At 36.9% G+C, this 17,684-nt stretch overlaps 1 protein-coding gene and 1 long non-coding RNA gene across 4 annotated transcripts in view; one reads left to right on the plus strand and one right to left on the minus strand.

Annotated features, from left to right (window-relative positions):
- The window catches only part of LOC135775928 (alpha-2,8-sialyltransferase 8F-like), a 1,056,838-nt gene that overhangs the window by 738,373 nt on the left and 300,781 nt on the right, over positions 1-17,684 (minus strand). The window lies entirely within an intron of this gene.
- On the plus strand, positions 13,480-14,496 carry LOC135776131 (uncharacterized). Its single transcript, XR_010544056.1, has 3 exons — positions 13,480-13,603; positions 13,839-13,913; positions 14,033-14,496. It is a non-coding gene; the product is annotated as an uncharacterized lncRNA (long non-coding RNA).

Consider the following 17,684-nt stretch of genomic DNA (forward strand, 5'->3'; position numbering starts at 1 on the left):
CAGAGACAACTTAGTAAAAAAAGTTTGTCCGTTAAAGGTTTCTGTAGAAACATGGCGGCACAAAATGGCGACCTCCACGTAAGGGGACCCTCTGTGTATGTAGATAAAAACGTCTCATTCTAATGTAATAAAAACATAACGGTTCATTATAAAAAGGTCTTTATACACCCCTGATAATATAGTTTTGTATATTATTTTGCATTTCTGTCAAGAGATCCTTCTAAAAATTACGAACTGCACCTTTGACTAAATGTTTTATACAATGTATAATATGCAATATTCGTGGGTCCTGAATCTGATAATGCCAAATGTCTTGGCCTAAAGAGAAATGGAGGAACATTTTGTGGACTGATGAGAGTAAAATTTTTCTTTTTGGGTCCAAGGGCCACAGGCAGTTTGTGAGACGACCCCCAAACTCTGAATTCAAGCCACAGTTCACAGTGAAGACAGTGAAGCATGGAGGTGCAAGCATCATGATATGGGCATGTTTCTCCTACTATGGTGTTGGGCCTATTTATCGCATACCAGGGATCATGGATCAGTTTGCATATGTTAAAATACTTAAAGAGGTCATGTTGCCCTATGCTGAAGAGGACATGCCCTTGACATGGTTGTTTCAACAAGACAATGACCCAAAACACACTAGTAAACGGGCAAAGTCTTGGTTCCAAACCAACAAAATTAATGTTATGGAGTGGCCAGCCCAATCTCCAGACCTTAATCCAATTGAGAACTTGTGGGGTGATATCAAAAATGCTGTTTCTGAAGCAAATCCAAGAAATGTGAATGAATTGTGGAATGTTGTTAAAGAATCATGGAGTGGAATAACAGCTGAGAGGTGCCACAAGTTGGTTGACTCCATGCCACACAGATGTCAAGCAGTTTTAAAAAACTGTGGTCATACAACTAAATATTAGTTTAGTGATTCACAGGATTGCTAAATCCCAGAAAGAAAAAAAAATGTTTGTACAAAATAGTTTTGAGTTTGTACAGTCAAAGGTAGACACTGCTATTTTTTTGAACACACCCCTTTCAACTAATTGCCCAATTGCACAGCCTTAAGAGCGTGCATATCATGAATGCTGGGTCTTGTTTGTTTTCTGAGAGTCTACTGAACCTACTGGTAACTTGTTTGCCACGTAGCAATAAAAAATATACTAAAAACCTTGATTATTATGGTTAGTCACATTGTACTGCTATTATTTTGAACAATACTGTATGTCAGTTTAAAGATTCTACATGGCTCCGACTTCAGCAGGCTTCGCCACCGCCTTCGAAGAAAGCTGGCAGAGGACATAATGCTCCTTCTTCAGGAAATGCAAAAATACAATGATCTTGTATTTGTTAGGGTGGGGGAAAACAGGCAAATGGATCCCAGTGCGGATAACAGAAAAATCTTTATTTAAATAATAATGGGTGTAAACAGACAGTAGCACGTCTGGGCGCAAAGGCCACTCCGAGCAGACGGCTGGGGCGAGGAGCACACACAAACACTGGGGAGACAAGCCACACACGTTCGGGCTCCGGCCAGACAAACGAACGGTGGGAGAGAGTATAGTACAACAGTTAATTAAATCCACTACACCACAAAATGTTCCCCTGCTTACTGACGGGGTAAATGATCCTCTGAGATGAACCAATGCCGCGGTGCATACACCAGCCAAGCTGGACCGCGGCTGCAGACCCTGAATGGGTACGCTGGACAACGCCCAGCCAACTGGCAGTCGGAGCTGAGGAGGAGAGCAGAGCAGTGGACAACTTGGCAGATAGCACTGCAGTCCTTAGACAGGAAGATGGAGAAAACAGTCTCTATAACAGTCAGCGATCACCGAAACAGTATCTAGAGAATGACTCCTGGGCAGCAGAGAGCACAGAATAAGGGAAACAATAAATGAACAAACTAGACGTATCAAAAGCACACAACAAGACAGGACTAGAAACTAGCAAAGCTAGTGGCTGGCGAGTACATACACAGTACTGACTTTAACAAACGAACTTGCCCCGACACACTAGACACACAGGGATTAAATACACAGATCAGACGAGAGGATAACAAGCAACAGGTGAGGAAGACGAGAAGAGGCAATCACACTGAACAGGAACACCTGTGAGGGAAGCACACGTGAACCTGTAAAACACATACAAACACAAGACAACCACAGTACCAACAAGACAAAACCATAAATATATTTATATATATATATAAACATATATAAATATATATAAATATATATATGCATGAACAGAACACTAGACTAAACAAGACATAAAAACAAAGACTGGAAAATGCAAGGGAGCGGGGAAATATAACACACAATGACAAGAGAATACAAGGGAGCAGGGAAAAGTCACAAGACACGGGAAAAACGTGGTCTAATATGACAACACCAAAACCACGTTCTCCCACATAAAACATAGTACTGTTAGAACCCTGCCATACAAAACTAGATAGAATTACCAACAAGATTATGGCAGAGTCCTAACAGTATTAGAGGCTGTTTACACTTGGCATTAACATGCGTTTTCATCGATCGGATCACAAGTGGACGAGAGAGACACATTACGTTTACACCTGGTATTTAAATCCGTCTCTTTTGTCCACTTTTGACCGCATCTGTCCTGAATACTGTGAGGGGGTGGTCTGTGAGATGGTGGGCGAGTCTCTCTGCTGTCATTCAAACCCGAGCGGGAGTAATTATGAGTTTATATGGACGCAAACTAATATTATGTCGGAGTCCACTGCTTGTTTATCAAGTATACATGCTGCATAGTGTTTTGTACGTTTATATGTTGGAGCTTTCTCTGAATTTTCAGCGCAATTGATGAAATAGGATCGCGCAACTTTCACACGCTTTCAAAACGAAACTACGGAGATCAGCCGCTTTAGTTGTATCAATGAAAGGCTAAAATAGCGCTGTTCACCGTATGTTTACGCCAGAAGTCAAAAAAAGACGTAAAACTTGTGTTTAATACCTCAGATTAGATAAATGGGCGGAGAGAAGGCGGTCGCGTGTGGCTGTTCGAATGCATTCAACCACATATGCGTTCCGCAACTCCAAAGCGATCCGATCGAAAGTGGTTTCGACTACCTCTGAATGTGGTTGAAAGTGGTCGAAAGTGGACGAGCTCAAAACGTTTTGAACACCGTTTACACCTGGCATTAACGTCGTCCACTTGTGATCCGATCGACGAAAACGCATGTTAATGCCAAGTGTAAACAGCCTCTTAGACTCTGCCACAAACATTGTCCTAGCTGTGGTGGAGCATTCCCTTACTGGAGAGAGCAGTGTGTCTCAGATATGGCCGTGGGACGTTCATGGCAGTGGTATGTTGCTATTCAGATGTTTTACAAGAATTTATTTACAGTTTTGCTTTATAGAGTATACTGAACAAAAGCATGCGACATAGTAAGTGTTAAAATATTCATTTAGTTTATTGATGTCTCAAAGTAAATGCTATTGTTTATTTATAAAAGGGGAGGGGGTCCTTGATAGTTCTGCACTGACCTTATTCAGTTAAAATGGTGTCACCACATCAAATTATGCTGCCCATTACAAAGTACTTCAGTGGGCCTTCACACTTATTTTCTCATTCAGTCAACATAAAAACCTCGCTGATCACCATCATCAAACACTACTTTTTCTTCATGTAACTCCTTGAATGCTACATACTTTGTTAAACAGCAACAATTACTGAAGTCGGTCACACCCTCGTCCAGTTCACACAGACAATAAACCATCTTCAAATGCAAGCTGTTGGTTTGGGGAACCTACGCACCTTGCATTCTTTGCATATAGGGAAGTACGGGGATTGATTGTGCTAGCCGTAGATATGCATAATAAAGGCTAGATGTCTGGCCCTCACTGCTGGCCAATTCAGTCGAACGTCCGCATTTGGCAGCCATCTTACCTCAGACAGCTCGCCCATTGGTAGCATTGTGTTTTAATGACCTCAAATGTACTTTTAAATGAACATAACCGATTTTCAAATGGATTGGTTTCTTACAAATGTTATTAACGTGGCTATAAATTTTGGATGCTTTAACATGCTTCATGAAAATTTTTCATAAGTAAGCAGTGTCATATGTACATCTTATATAACAAACCAAACCGTTTGAAAATCGGTAGATAATTGAGCAAGTTATGGATATTTAAAAGTACATGCACCATTAAAACACAATGCTACGAGTGAGCGAGCTGTATGAGGTAAGATGGCTGCCAAATGTGGACGTTCAACTGAATTGGCCAGCAGTGCGGCGAGACATCTTCGAGCACAATCAATCCCCGTACTTCCCTATATGCAAAGAATGCAAGGTGCGTAGGTTCCCCAAACCAACAGCTTGCATTTGAAGATGGTTTATTGTCTGTGTGACCTGGAAGAGGGTGTGACCGACTTCAGTATTGTGATGTGTAATAATAATAAAAATAAATACAATTTAATGAAAAAAAATGTTTGGCTTGTTTTTATTTCATTGCTCTTATCTAGAGTAGTCGTCGATTCATTCTAAAACATAGCAGACAGTTGGAGGAGTTAGCAGTTGCCTATGACACCATGCACGTGCCTGAATAATGTTTTAATTTGTTACATTTATATAGCGCTTTTCTGCAGACCTCAAAGCGCTTTACATATGAATGGGGGAATCTCTTCAACCACCACCAATGTGCAGTATCCACCTGGAACCACAGAAATTGGTCAAAAATTACTCGGAACAAAATATCATGGGAAGGCTTCTTGAACAAAGGAGTGACAGCAGCCTATTTCAAATGGATTTTTCCAATGTTATAAATCTGAAATGTAAATTATATCATTCTAGCCTTAATTGTAGTTTCACGTCTGTCTATTCTGATTACATTTTGGCAATGTGAATGTGTTTGTGAATGTGAATGTGTGACAAAAGGTCTATGTAATTAGTACTTTGTATTGTTTTAGGAATTTGTGGAATTTTTTATAATATGTAATAATTTTTGGAACTTGTTCTTAAGTGATTGTTCTGCCTTCTAATCGTTTTGATAGAAGTAAAAATTTTGTATTGTAGTCGTTAGGATAATGACACACTATGGGTGTTCATGTGACTGATCGTGATTGTCAACAGGTGTAAGCTATTGGCGGTGTGTCTGAACTTGAGTATTTACTGAGTTGATGCCTTTGTATGTGTGCCTGATGAAAATCTCTTGATTGAAACGTTGCCAATTAATTTTCATAAATAAAAGGAGAACAACAGTGTGTGGATTTTCTCTTTAATACGTTTAATACGTAGGGCCAGTCTACTCAAGGCTTGGTAACTGAGCTGGAGGAGTCTTTTACAACAATTTTCTGACAGCAAGAAAAGAATGTCTTTGTTAAGCTAGGCTACCATTTTGTCGTGGAGAGTTAAAAAATATGCAATCATTCCCAGAGTCCGGGCAGCAGTGACAAATAAGAAATCCAATTTATGAGAGAGGGAAAAGTCGTTGTTATTTGCCAGAGAACGAGTATTTATCAGAGCCAACTTTGGTGAAATATGGGTACTGAAAATAGTAGCTGGGACCCTACGGACAGGGCGGAGATTTTCCAGGTTTGCCCCAGTTTGCCATAAGCAGAAGCCGATAGAGGGGAGCGTATGGCAGTAATCGGATTGTCAGGGAACAGAGGCGGTCTTAACATAGTGATAATTACCAGGTACCCACATGCACGCACACACATAGGCTTAACATAATTCTTGTAACTATCAAAGTATTCATGACAGTTTGAACATGCAAGTACCTTGACAAAATTCTTAAACTTTTTATAAAATAATCAACACTAATTGAATTCAAACCGCATTTAAACCAAAGTAAAACCGGTGCAAAACCTTTATCAACTAACTCATTACAGTTGAATAATCCTGTCAAATTTTGGTTATGGTGTTAACGAAACAATATTACATACACCATAGCAAATAACAGATAAGAAATTAATAAATAAATTGGGGCCATTAACACAAAATTGAATAGGTTTTAAATGTAGCTGCATGTTTTTACTTGTCCTGTGCAACATGTGTATTGTATGTGTATCATATTTACTCTTACCTTGAGCAATATGTGTATTATATGTGTACAATATGTATATAATGTTTAAATCAGTGTGATAAGTAAGAGCACATCAAGAAAAAAACTGACGTGTCTATGTAACAATCACCGAATTTGTTTCAGGTCATGCATGCAGATTTAGCTTTTCATACTGATGCAAGTCACTTTTATTTTTACACCACTAAAACACAAAAAAACATTTAATTTCTATGAAGGTTTGCTGGGGCTCTGTAAGCAATCAAGGAAAGACAAGATCAAAAACATAACCAGTGTCACACTTTGTCTGAAAAAGATGTCTACATGTCCAAATGATTGAATCTTAGTAACATTTCACCAAAGCAGGATCTTTCTAAGGCTTGAGACCAGAACTTATTAAAGGTCTTGTGCTTTCTGATCCCATTTTTTAAACCCTAGTTAGTGTGTATTGTTGCTATAATAGCATAAATAATACCTGTAAAATGATAAAGCTAAAAGTTCACTGCCAGGCGATATATTTTCTTCAACAGAATTCGCCTTTTAAAGCAGCGAACGGCCGGTTTGGACTACAGCCCTCTACTTCCTGCTTTAACGAGGTCACTAGAACAGTTTCTTTACTAAACTCCGCCCACAGGAATACGTCAGTCGCCAGATAAGTAATATTAGATAAGTAAATTGTGTGAAAAATACAGCGTTTTTTACACTTGAAACATGAACACGTGTTATATTGCACACTGTAAACACAATCAAAGCTTCAAAATCACAGAAAGAATGTGTTGTAATATTACAACATCAGTTTATGGTCTAATAAAATATACCTGTATATGTTTTTTTTCTCTTTAAAACCACATTTACACAACTAAAAAGTCAAATTGTTTAACCCTGCAATGATTTTGAATGGTAGACTTTGTAAATAGGTTTGTTTTCCTGGCCGTGAACTTACAAAACCTGCAAACCTGCCTTGAGGAATATAACCATTTTTACTGGACTATCAACAATTATGTAAGTAAAATGCCTAAAATATTTTTTTCTCTGATATGTTATGTGTCTAGATCATGTAAATTTTAAGATACAGCTGAATGTTTTGATTATATAAGATTTTGAGCTTGTTATATCAATGTTGTAGTTTTACAATGTTGGGTCTGCCTTTGATACTATATTGAGTTATAATCAATGCTTTAAGGTTTTAAATACGTTTTTAAGAAATTAATTATTTGAGAATTTGAAAGTATTTATGTAGCAATATTTCTGTATCTTATTGTTTATAAAATATACTTAGCTGCAGGGCCGTGCACAGGGGGGTGGCCCGGTGGCTAGAGCAACTGCCCTTCTGCCCTAATCGGCTGAGGTGCCCCTCTCGCCAACCCCAGTCAAAGTGTTCTGTTACCGCTCGTCTAAAGATCCACTGTTTCTGGTAATCCACTTCGTGATTTCCCGCCCGCTCCGCAGCATCTCTCACAATCTGTGTCCACTCTTTGAAGGGCGGAGATGACAGTTTGTTGTATTAACAGGTAGATTCATTACATTACCTCAGTTGTTGAGCTGCTCAATTAGTATTTGGTAGTTTGAAGCTGAGAGAGGTCGTGTTCTATATTTATTTTTGCTTGCTTGTGTTCTCGTGATCACTACTTAATTTTCTCGTTATCTTTTAGCTTTAATAAATCACATCACAAGAATACAACTTTTGTTATGTCGAGATAAAACAAGCTGCTGTTTTCTCGTGATCTCGACATAACAAAAGTTGTATTCTTGTGATGTGATTAAAGCTTACGTGTACTCAATAGAACATAATTTTTAGACAGCAAAAGCATATTTAGCAAATTAGCATGGATGAACAAATGCGATTTTACTTCAGGGATTCGCTCAAAATGAAACAGATTTTAGGGACCGTCTTTAAAGTAGTACTCCATATACGTTTCTACTTTAAACAGCATTAAAATGGAATAACTTAAAGTCAACAAACAGTCACAAAACCAACTGTAAAGTGTTCGTGGTTGTCAACTATAATGCACACTTTTTTAGATGTTTTATATTTATTCAAATAAACTGTTAAATACTATTGAAGATAGAAACGTGTACAGTGCACTTTAGAGATGGTCCCTAAATTCACGAACATCAAACTTTATTTATTTATTAAGTCTATCGACAATTAGCTACGCGTGGTAACGGCGAAGACTCCATATGCATCAGCAGTCCACTTCAAAATAAATGAAATATTATGGACAGGAACTTACATTATGGCATTTGGATTATTATGTCTGGATAGCGAGAAAACTACTTTTGTTATCTCGAGATCATGAGAAAACAAGCAGCAAAAATAAAAATATGGATGACCTTTCTCGGCTTTCCTATGTTTTTGTATTTCTGTGGATGATTTGCTCTCTGTCTTCTTAAAGTGCTAACAAATTAGCAAACATTTTTAGAATTACAGTGATTGTCTAATGAGCACCCGATGAGATCTAATATAAATAACATCAAATTTGCTGTTGTTGGCACACTTTGTCGACAAAAAATAAAAAAGTTGGAAGGCTGCAAGCTGTTCAAAATTGCAAACATGGATTCAAAGCTTCAGCATGTAAATCATATAGAATATTAAGAAGTTTTGTCACACTCTAAATCTTGTTATAAAGTCTTTTTTCCATTATAATCACTTATATTATTTGATACTAATCTATAACACATCATATTGTTAAAACCATATAAATTGTGCCCTCCCCTAGTGCCCCCTTTTTGGTTTGGGCCACTGCCCCTCAAAATGTCTGTGTACGGCCCTGCTTAGCTGGTCTTATCTTCTTGTCTGGGCTTTGTTTGCCCAAATATCTGATTGCTGCTTGAGGGCCAGGTGATAATGTTTTAGAATATGGGGTGAGGTGTACAGGTGATATTAGCATTATAGACCAGTTCAATGGCTATTCGTACATGTAAGGAAGTGATGTCTTTGGTCCTTGGACGTTTCTAGTCAGTTATCCACTCATTCAAAACAACGGTGGGAGGTGCTTTTATACACATTGATATTGAGCTAATTTATGTGTTTGAACGATTGAAAATGTCCAAACTAAAATTAGGACCATGTTGTTCGGTGGTTGGGTGCTCTCTTAGGCCCGGAACCAACTTACTTTCAGAAATTCGCGTGTTTAGGTTTCCAAAAAACAAAAGTCAACGTGACGCCTGGATCGCAGCCATGAAGCAAGAATGCTGGATGCCAACTTCCAACTCAAGGATATGTAGCACACATTTTATTTCTGGTAAGTAAATTATATTTACATCACTGAATTATGTGTATTTCTATACGTTTACGTTACGTAGTTAAGTGTAATTAATCATACTTTGCGCTAGCCTTGTGGATCATTGTTTTCATATGTAGATAGCTTGCGTTTTACTTGCGTTTAATTTCTAAATCTTCTATGGGTTCTAATTAGGAAAGTAGTAGTTTACATTAGCTGTCTAGCCATCTTTTCAGCTGACAAACGCAATGAGTAACTTAACACTTTGCAATAGTGTTTTTATTGTTTTACATTAGCTAACTGCATTTGATCTCAAACGTAAAATCACTTAATAAGCTTGATTAATGGTCATTCCAACATTCAATAATGCATTAAACAATAACAGTATTTAGTTTTGAACATTGCTCTGTAAACTAGTTCATTTTAATATTAATACAATAAATACAGTTACATTCTTTATAATTTCTTGAATTACTGTGTGGTTTAATGTTTAACCTGATTTTGCCATAAGGTGGAATGTTGGTAAAGCACAAACAAGCAGCACTGTGCTTTATGAAGTTGTGAACCATTGTATATTTATAAATTAACATTAATAAACATTCTAAAGTGTTATTTGTTTGTTTATGATACCTAAAATATTGACACTTTCTACTTTTGTCTTTAGGCAAGCCATCAGATGACCCCCCTCAGTCCAGACTACATCCCATCAAAGCTTCCTCAAAGACCTGACTCCTCCAAAAATATGGACAGATATCAGAGGTCTCTGAGACGAGAATCTGAGGTCTCTGAGATGAGCATTAGTTTTCAGGAACCAGAGGACATTGACATGGATGTAATAGAAGTTAAGTCCTACAATGATATGTGTGTTGGAACAGATCTCACTATGGGGGATATTGAAGACATGCATAAACTTAACACCTCTTACAAAGAGCAAGTGAGAAGCCTACAGTCGAATGTACAAACACTCACCTGTCAGAGAGAACAACTAAATCTGATGTGGATTTAAAGGATGATAAAATCATTCACTTCTACACTGGCCTTCGCTCATCCAAAGTGTTCTTTGCACTTCTGACGTATCTCACCACTGCGTGGAGTCCAAGAGTACAGAGTTTTCCACCAGCTCTCCAGTTTTACTTGGTCTTAATGAAACTCAGACTAGGCCTCACTCATAAAGATCTTGCTTTTAGGTTTCATTGCAGTTCTGCAACAATTTCTACAGTATTTCATGACCGGTTAAATGTAATGGCACAACGTTTCAGCTCTCTAATTCATTGGCCTTCAGGGGAAGAGATTAAAGAGAATCTTCCTGCCCTGTTTAGAACCCCCCCATTCAATTCAGTGAGGTGTATCATAGACTGCAGCGAGGTTTTTATTGACAGACCAACATCACTCAGTGCAAGAGCAATGACCTACTCCAACTACAAGTCCCACAACACCATCAAATTCCTGGTTGGCATCAGTCCAACAGGGTCAATCACATTCATTTCCAAATCTTGGGGTGGGAGAGCCAGTGATAAAACAATAACCAAATCATCTGGTTTAATTGATCTTTTGGAAGCGGGAGACATTGTCATGGCAGACAGAGGGTTCAACTTTCCTGAGTATTTTGCTGCTAAAGGTGTTCAGTTACTTATACCAGCTTCAACCCGTGGAAAAACACAGCTTTCAGGTCGGGAAGTTTCTATGTCACGTCACATGTCAAGGCTGAGGATTCACGTGGAAAGAGCTATAGGTCGCATTAAAAATTACAGCATTTTGCGACAGACCCTTCCCATGAACTTAGTGAAACGAAGTCCCAAAGACACAGTGGCAACTGTTGATAAAATATTACTGGTATGTGCTGCATTATCTAATTTGGACAAGTCATTAATTCAATAGAAAAACTTATAGTGGACACTGACAAGTGTTTAGAAACATTTTATTTTGTTATTTTGTTTGTGTTTGCTATTCGTATTGGTGGTATATTTAGCACAGAAAATGTTGCCTTGTACATATTCTTTGTGTTTAGTTTTTTTCTTGACTGTTTGATCTGTAATTTATTTTATTTTCAAACTATCTACAATTGTAAACATGTCTTTGCTAATATGAACTATTTCTGTCCTTCAATTTATTGAATGTATTTCACAATGAACATAAAATTTTAACAGATTAATTAGAAGGCTGAGTATGATTTCGCATTTCTATGGATTATTGTGAACACACTGAACATAACCATTCCTCACCAGGATGTCTTTTTAAGCCTACACATTTCAGATGAAACACCTTGTGACAATCAGAACACTGTGTGACAGATGTTTTAGACATACTTTTACAAAAACAGAAAGTCTCTGCGATTAAATCTTGTTTCCTTAGTTTGTGTGTGCAGATTTCTGCCAGAATGTGCTGTCTGTAGAAGAGATCCAGTTTTGGTCTGATCGTGTGACAGTCCTCCATTGTCCAAACTACAAAGTACTGTATGATGTTTTGAGTTGACACACTGCCATTTGGCCCTGAACCTGTGCATAGTATCCATGGTTCTTTTTAAGGTCAAAGTTTTTCCCAAGACAGAAATCCTTGCTCTTGACAGCATCACTTATAGACATACTTGCATACTTTAAGGGGCATTTTATTTCAAGTGTAGCAGGTGGGCAGCACTCGCAATGGACTACTCCATCTGGGCTGGCTCCTAAATGAGGAAACTTTGGATTTACTACCAGCCCAACTTCTTCCACTGTAAAGCTGTCATGACAAGTCATCTGGTTTGAAGTAAAAGCTTCTCTAGCTATGTTTTCATTGTTCTTACCCCAAGCGAAGGCTGGTACAGTTCTACTGGATGTGTATCCCATGACTTTAGATGTCACACTAGTTTGACTTGTCTTGCATCTTAACACTTCGTTAAAGTGACTTGCAGTGATTCGGCCCCGTCTCTGCTCAAACCACTGTTCCCAAGAGGATTGACCCAGTGTACTCGCTTGGAGGTGGTTACAGTTTATATTACTAAAGTAAGCAGGGATGGTTTGCATGATTTTGTCCAACTCATTTTGTAGTTCATCTTGTGACAATAAACTGTATTTCTCATCAAACAGATGTGTTAGGGGTTTTGGCAAGATTGTTGACACTACAGTGCTGTCAGTACAATGTGTGTCACAAATAACTACTTGTGATTCCTTATTGTAATCTGCCTCAGCTGTAGTCATAATATCAACCCTGTCTGTGCTGTCCTGCTCTCCCTCAGATGCAGTGTCTGTGTCACTACCAAAGGTTGTAGTGGTAAACAGTGCACAGTCTGGTATCTCATTCTGAAAGTATAATCACATTTAAGTTAAATTTATTTGTGTGGCACGTCACACAATACAGATCATTTCTAGAAACCTTTGCATGCGTGAATGTACATATGCTTATAAAAACAGATATTAATAATATAAAATCAACTACTACCTGTCTGTATCCTACTCCTCCCTTACAAAGTTCTTATTCACAATTCAAGCCATACTTACAAACACACGTGTACATTTGTGTATGTATGTATATATTACAATATATACAAAACGCATGAAGTATGTACGGTGGCCTTGAAGTGCAATTTTATTTACAAGTTTTTAAACAAATTTACAAGTTTTTTTAACAAATTTACAAGTTTGTTAAACAAATTTACAATTTTTTTAATAAATGTACAAGTTTTGCAACAAATTTACAATGAGTGAACACATTTACAAGTTTTTTAACAAATTTACAAGTGTTTAAACAAATTTACAATGAGTGAATAAATTTACATGTTTAACAAATTTACAATGAGCAAACAAAATTTCAAGTTTTTTAACATATTTACAATAAGTGAACAAATGTACAAGTTTTTTAACAAATTTACAAGTGTTTAAACAAATTTACAATGAGCGAACAAAATTACAAGTTGTGAAACAAATTTACGCTTATTACGGAAAGGGTAGGTACAATACGCTGACGTCACGCATCCGAGCCTCCGGTGGAGAAACCCGGAAGTATCGCCGTGAATCACATGAGAGTTGCGAATGCGATGTTGTGTATTAGGCTGTACATCCTATTAACGAGTGATAATATATATCCCCTTTCATCGATTCCCGAGTGACTCAAAGGGATATTGGACCTTATTTTTAGGTAAGTGAAATAGCTTTAGTTAGCTAACGCTAGCTACACGTTTTGGATGGCAGTTATCAAAATAATTCACTGACTTTCTCATTAGATAACAGACAACACGAGAGGGTGCTCCAAACTTTTTAATCAGGACTGCATTGTTCGTTCGCTCCTGGGGTTACATAGACTGAAACGGGGAAGCGTGACGAGTTTGTTTACATGGTGCTGTAAACTCCAACTCAGGAGGACACTTCAGAGGAATCAAGGGTGCGTTAACTTGTTCGATGATATAATCTTTAAAAGATTAGGATTGTAATGAGACGATTTGTTAAAATTACCAAAATTTATACTATAAATTATATTTTCATGTAATCCTCTCTAAATGTGATAGTACTGTAATGTTTTATCATATTACAAATACTCTAATGTTGCCTAAGCAAACTGACATTTATGTCAGATAGATCGATAGATAGACTGCAATCATGATTATGTTAATTTCCAGTGTCTGTGATGTTGAAACACTAAAGGAAGAAGAGGAGGACCACCATTCGTTTCCTGGTCAGAACACAAGAGAAGAGTGAGAAAAAAATTAAGCATGCAATTCATTGATGAAATTTAGAACATGTAAATAAATCTAATGACCTCCTTGACCTTTCTTTTTTTACATGCAATTTTCTCCTCTTTCTCAATACACAGATCTAACAGTGGTTTGGGGGCATTGCAAGACCATGATTACCTGGAAACATCTCATATTATGGAAGAGCACAACATCATGCTCGCAACATTTGTGTCTTGGATCAGTTTTTCTTGTTTCTCTGCTGTATGAGGCAGGGGCTTCTTTCCGCAGATTTAGCTGTAAGGTTTCAAGGTCCCGTTTTTCGTGATCCCATTTTTTAAACTTTAGTTAGTGTGTAATGTTGCTGTTAGAGCATAAATAATACCTGTAAAATTATAAAGCTCAAAATTCAATGCCATGCGATATATTGTCTTTAATAGAATTTCCCTTTTAAAGCATACAGCAAACGGACAGTTTGGACTACAGCCCTCTACTTCCCGATTGAATGACATCCAAAGAAGAGGTTTTTTACTAACTCACCCACAGGAATACGTCAGTCGCAAGCAAAGCTCAAATGGCTTTGCTAAGCTAAGCTGCTGTTAAATCACAACACACTAAATAAACTACACCAGTGCTTCCCAATCCTAATCCTTGAGGCCCCCCTGACAGAAAGTTTTAGATGTCTCATTATTTAAAACACCTGATTTAACTTATCAGCCTACTTCAAAAATGGTAACCATGTCTCCCTAATAAGCTGATGAGTTAAATCAGGTGTGTTAAATAAAGAGACATCTAAAACTTTCTGGGAGGGGGGCCTCGAGGACCAGGATTGGGAAGCACTGAACTACACAATCAAAACTCGATATATATTTCTGAAGGAGGGACTTCATAGAACAAGAAAGAAATCAGCCCGATTTTAGGACAGTGAAAACAGTGCTATAGAGAAAAGTAATTATGTGAAAAATACTGTGTTTTTTACACACAAAACATGAACACATGCTATATTGCACACCATAAACACAATCATAGTTTAAAAACACAGGAAAAACGGGACTTTTAATCTGTCCAAGGCAACAGTCAGTCGGATATGCATAACATGGGCTAATGTCCAAACATCTTTTCACTTCACAAGAGGTGCAAAGTTTGGACTCTCATTCTCACGGCACCCATTCACTGCAGAGGATCCAATTGTAAGCAATGTAATGCTGAATTTCTCCAAATCTGTTCCAATGAAAAAACAAACACATCTATATATTGGGTGAATAATTCCTTTAATCCCAAAAACAGACTTTTTCATTTAAATGTTTTTACTTTGCTTTACTATTACAATGTGTACAGTAGATAGAAAATATACATTGGAACAAATTTATATACAGTGGTGTGAAAAGTGTTAGTCCCCATCCAGATTTCTCATGTTATTGCATATTTGTCACACTTTAATGTTTCAAATCATCAAACAAATTTAAATATTAGTCAAAGAAGATAACCCAAGTGAACACAACATGCAGTTTTTAAGGTTTTTATTATTAAGGGGAAAAAAATCAAAACTACATGGCCCTGTGTAAAAAAGTGTATTAGTACCTATTGGCTTTTAATGTAAATATGATTGGTTCTAAAAATGTACATGTATATTTTTTCATACTTCATTTATAAATAAAACTATATTTTGAACAATGAGTGAAATGCAGTTTCTTTAATGTAAAATAGTTGTTCTATTACTGTACAGTTATTTACTTAACACGTATCTAATGTTTGCATTGCATGTTTGTTAGAAGTGTGTGTGTGTGCTATTCCTGGCTTTATAAGCATGTGCTGGGCAGTCATTAGTTAAAAAAAAAACGAGTCCAAATTCATTTTTACTGACTTCCATTTCTCTCCATCAAAGTAAATGCGTTCCAGGTGGATTCGGAAGTCAGTTCTGGTTTTGACAAAAAAAAATCACACACTGTAAAAAATAAATTGTTGGCTCAATGAATTATTTTTTAGTAACTAGTTCCACAGAAATTTTACGTTCACTCAATTTCTGTCTCCAAAGTGTTACCTGGATTGATGTTTTTTAGTTGGCCCAAATTTGACTCAAATATAAAAAAGTATGTCGGCTCAATTAGCTTTATAGTTCATTCAACTAAAATGTTTTAATCAGTTGAATCTTTAAAAACTTACAGCAAAGACTCTGTCAATTAAAATGTAAGTATTCACTCAATGTTTTATGTGTTACTTCAATTAATATTTATTATTTGGGATTTTTTTAATAACATTTTTAAATTATTTATCAAATAATTTATGCTGGTGTTGTAAACAAAATAATTAACTTCAGTCACATAAAAACAAAAGCTTTTTATTCACTTATCATACAGACTGAACATACAGAATTAAGTCTTCTTTAACCCTTGTGTGGTGTTCGGGTCTGTGGGACCCGTTTTGAATGTTTACTGAAAGAAAAATTATGCAATTAATTGTTGTTTCAACCTCAGATTCATTGGCCTTGGCTCATTTTCTATGAAGAACATAAAAATAAACAACTTTATAATTAATGTACACTGTACACCCCCCCTACACATTTATATTACATATGTGGTGTTCGGGTCCACTGGACCCAGGGTTAATAAAAGTGTAAAAATTGAATGTGCTATGTAACTTCACTCTGTTTTTCTCCTAACTGGTACTCCTGTGAGTGCATGAGTGTGTTTGTATACATGTCTGTACATATGTGATGGATGCATGTCAGAGTTTTCTCCTTCAGCTTTTGCTGTAATGCCGCAAGGATACAACATGTTATATGCCGTGCATGGACATTTGTCTGTACCTACTGTCCCAAACACTTTACCTTCTGTCTAACAGGAACCATTCTACATTTTACCATTATAAAAAATCCATAGTTTTATTGTAGTAAAAGAGTAGTAATCATGGTTATTTGGTATATTGATTACCATTTGTAAACCCATGGGTTTACCACAAAACCTATGGTGTGTGTACCTGCTATTTATCACGTTGTGGGGACCAAATGTCCCACAAAGATGTGTGTGTGTGTGTGTGTGTGTGTGTGAGAGAGAGAGAGAGAGGGAGAGAGAGAGAGAGAGAGAGAGAGAGAGAGAGAGAGAGAGAGAGAGAGAGAGAGAGAGTGAATAATAGAGAAAGTAAAATATTATCCATGTATTTTCATCATTCTTAGTTGTGGCCAATAGCAACACATTGTACTTCAATGTGTGTGGACCAGATGCACACAGTATATGTGTATAAAATGCAAGAAATGCATACACAACACAGCTACACATTAAAAATTTGCTTCTTATGTGTTTTGTTGGCTGGCATGAACAGGTTATGTGTTTAGTGTGGATGATGTCTTATGATACGGCATCTGTTCAGTTTGGGGCCTGTGCTGTGTAGACTGACACAAATGTGTACAATTTCAAAAAGTTCAAATAATTAAACATCAACAGTGATGAAAAACTTTGTTTCATTTATACTTATTTAAGATAAATATGATTTCCCCCCCAATATCTGGATCAGAATAGAATTTCCTTCTTTTATTTCATATTACCACAAAAACGAATGGCACTTTAGTTTATAAATAGTCCTCTACCAGTGGTAAATGAACAATATTAACCATAAATTCTGTCTATATTACTTGCAATAAGGCTAAAGTTAACATCTGTAAACAATATTACATAAATGTTTATGAATGCATTGGTTTAAGATACTAATAATGCTCTGGGTCCACCAGACCCACAAACATCGTCTAAGTAACAAAAATACGAACACCACACAAGGGTTAAATAGAGGGCATAAAAC

This window comes from Paramisgurnus dabryanus, chromosome 21, assembly GCF_030506205.2.
Source record: "Paramisgurnus dabryanus chromosome 21, PD_genome_1.1, whole genome shotgun sequence".
In the NCBI taxonomy this organism is placed as follows: Eukaryota; Metazoa; Chordata; class Actinopteri; order Cypriniformes; family Cobitidae; genus Paramisgurnus; species Paramisgurnus dabryanus.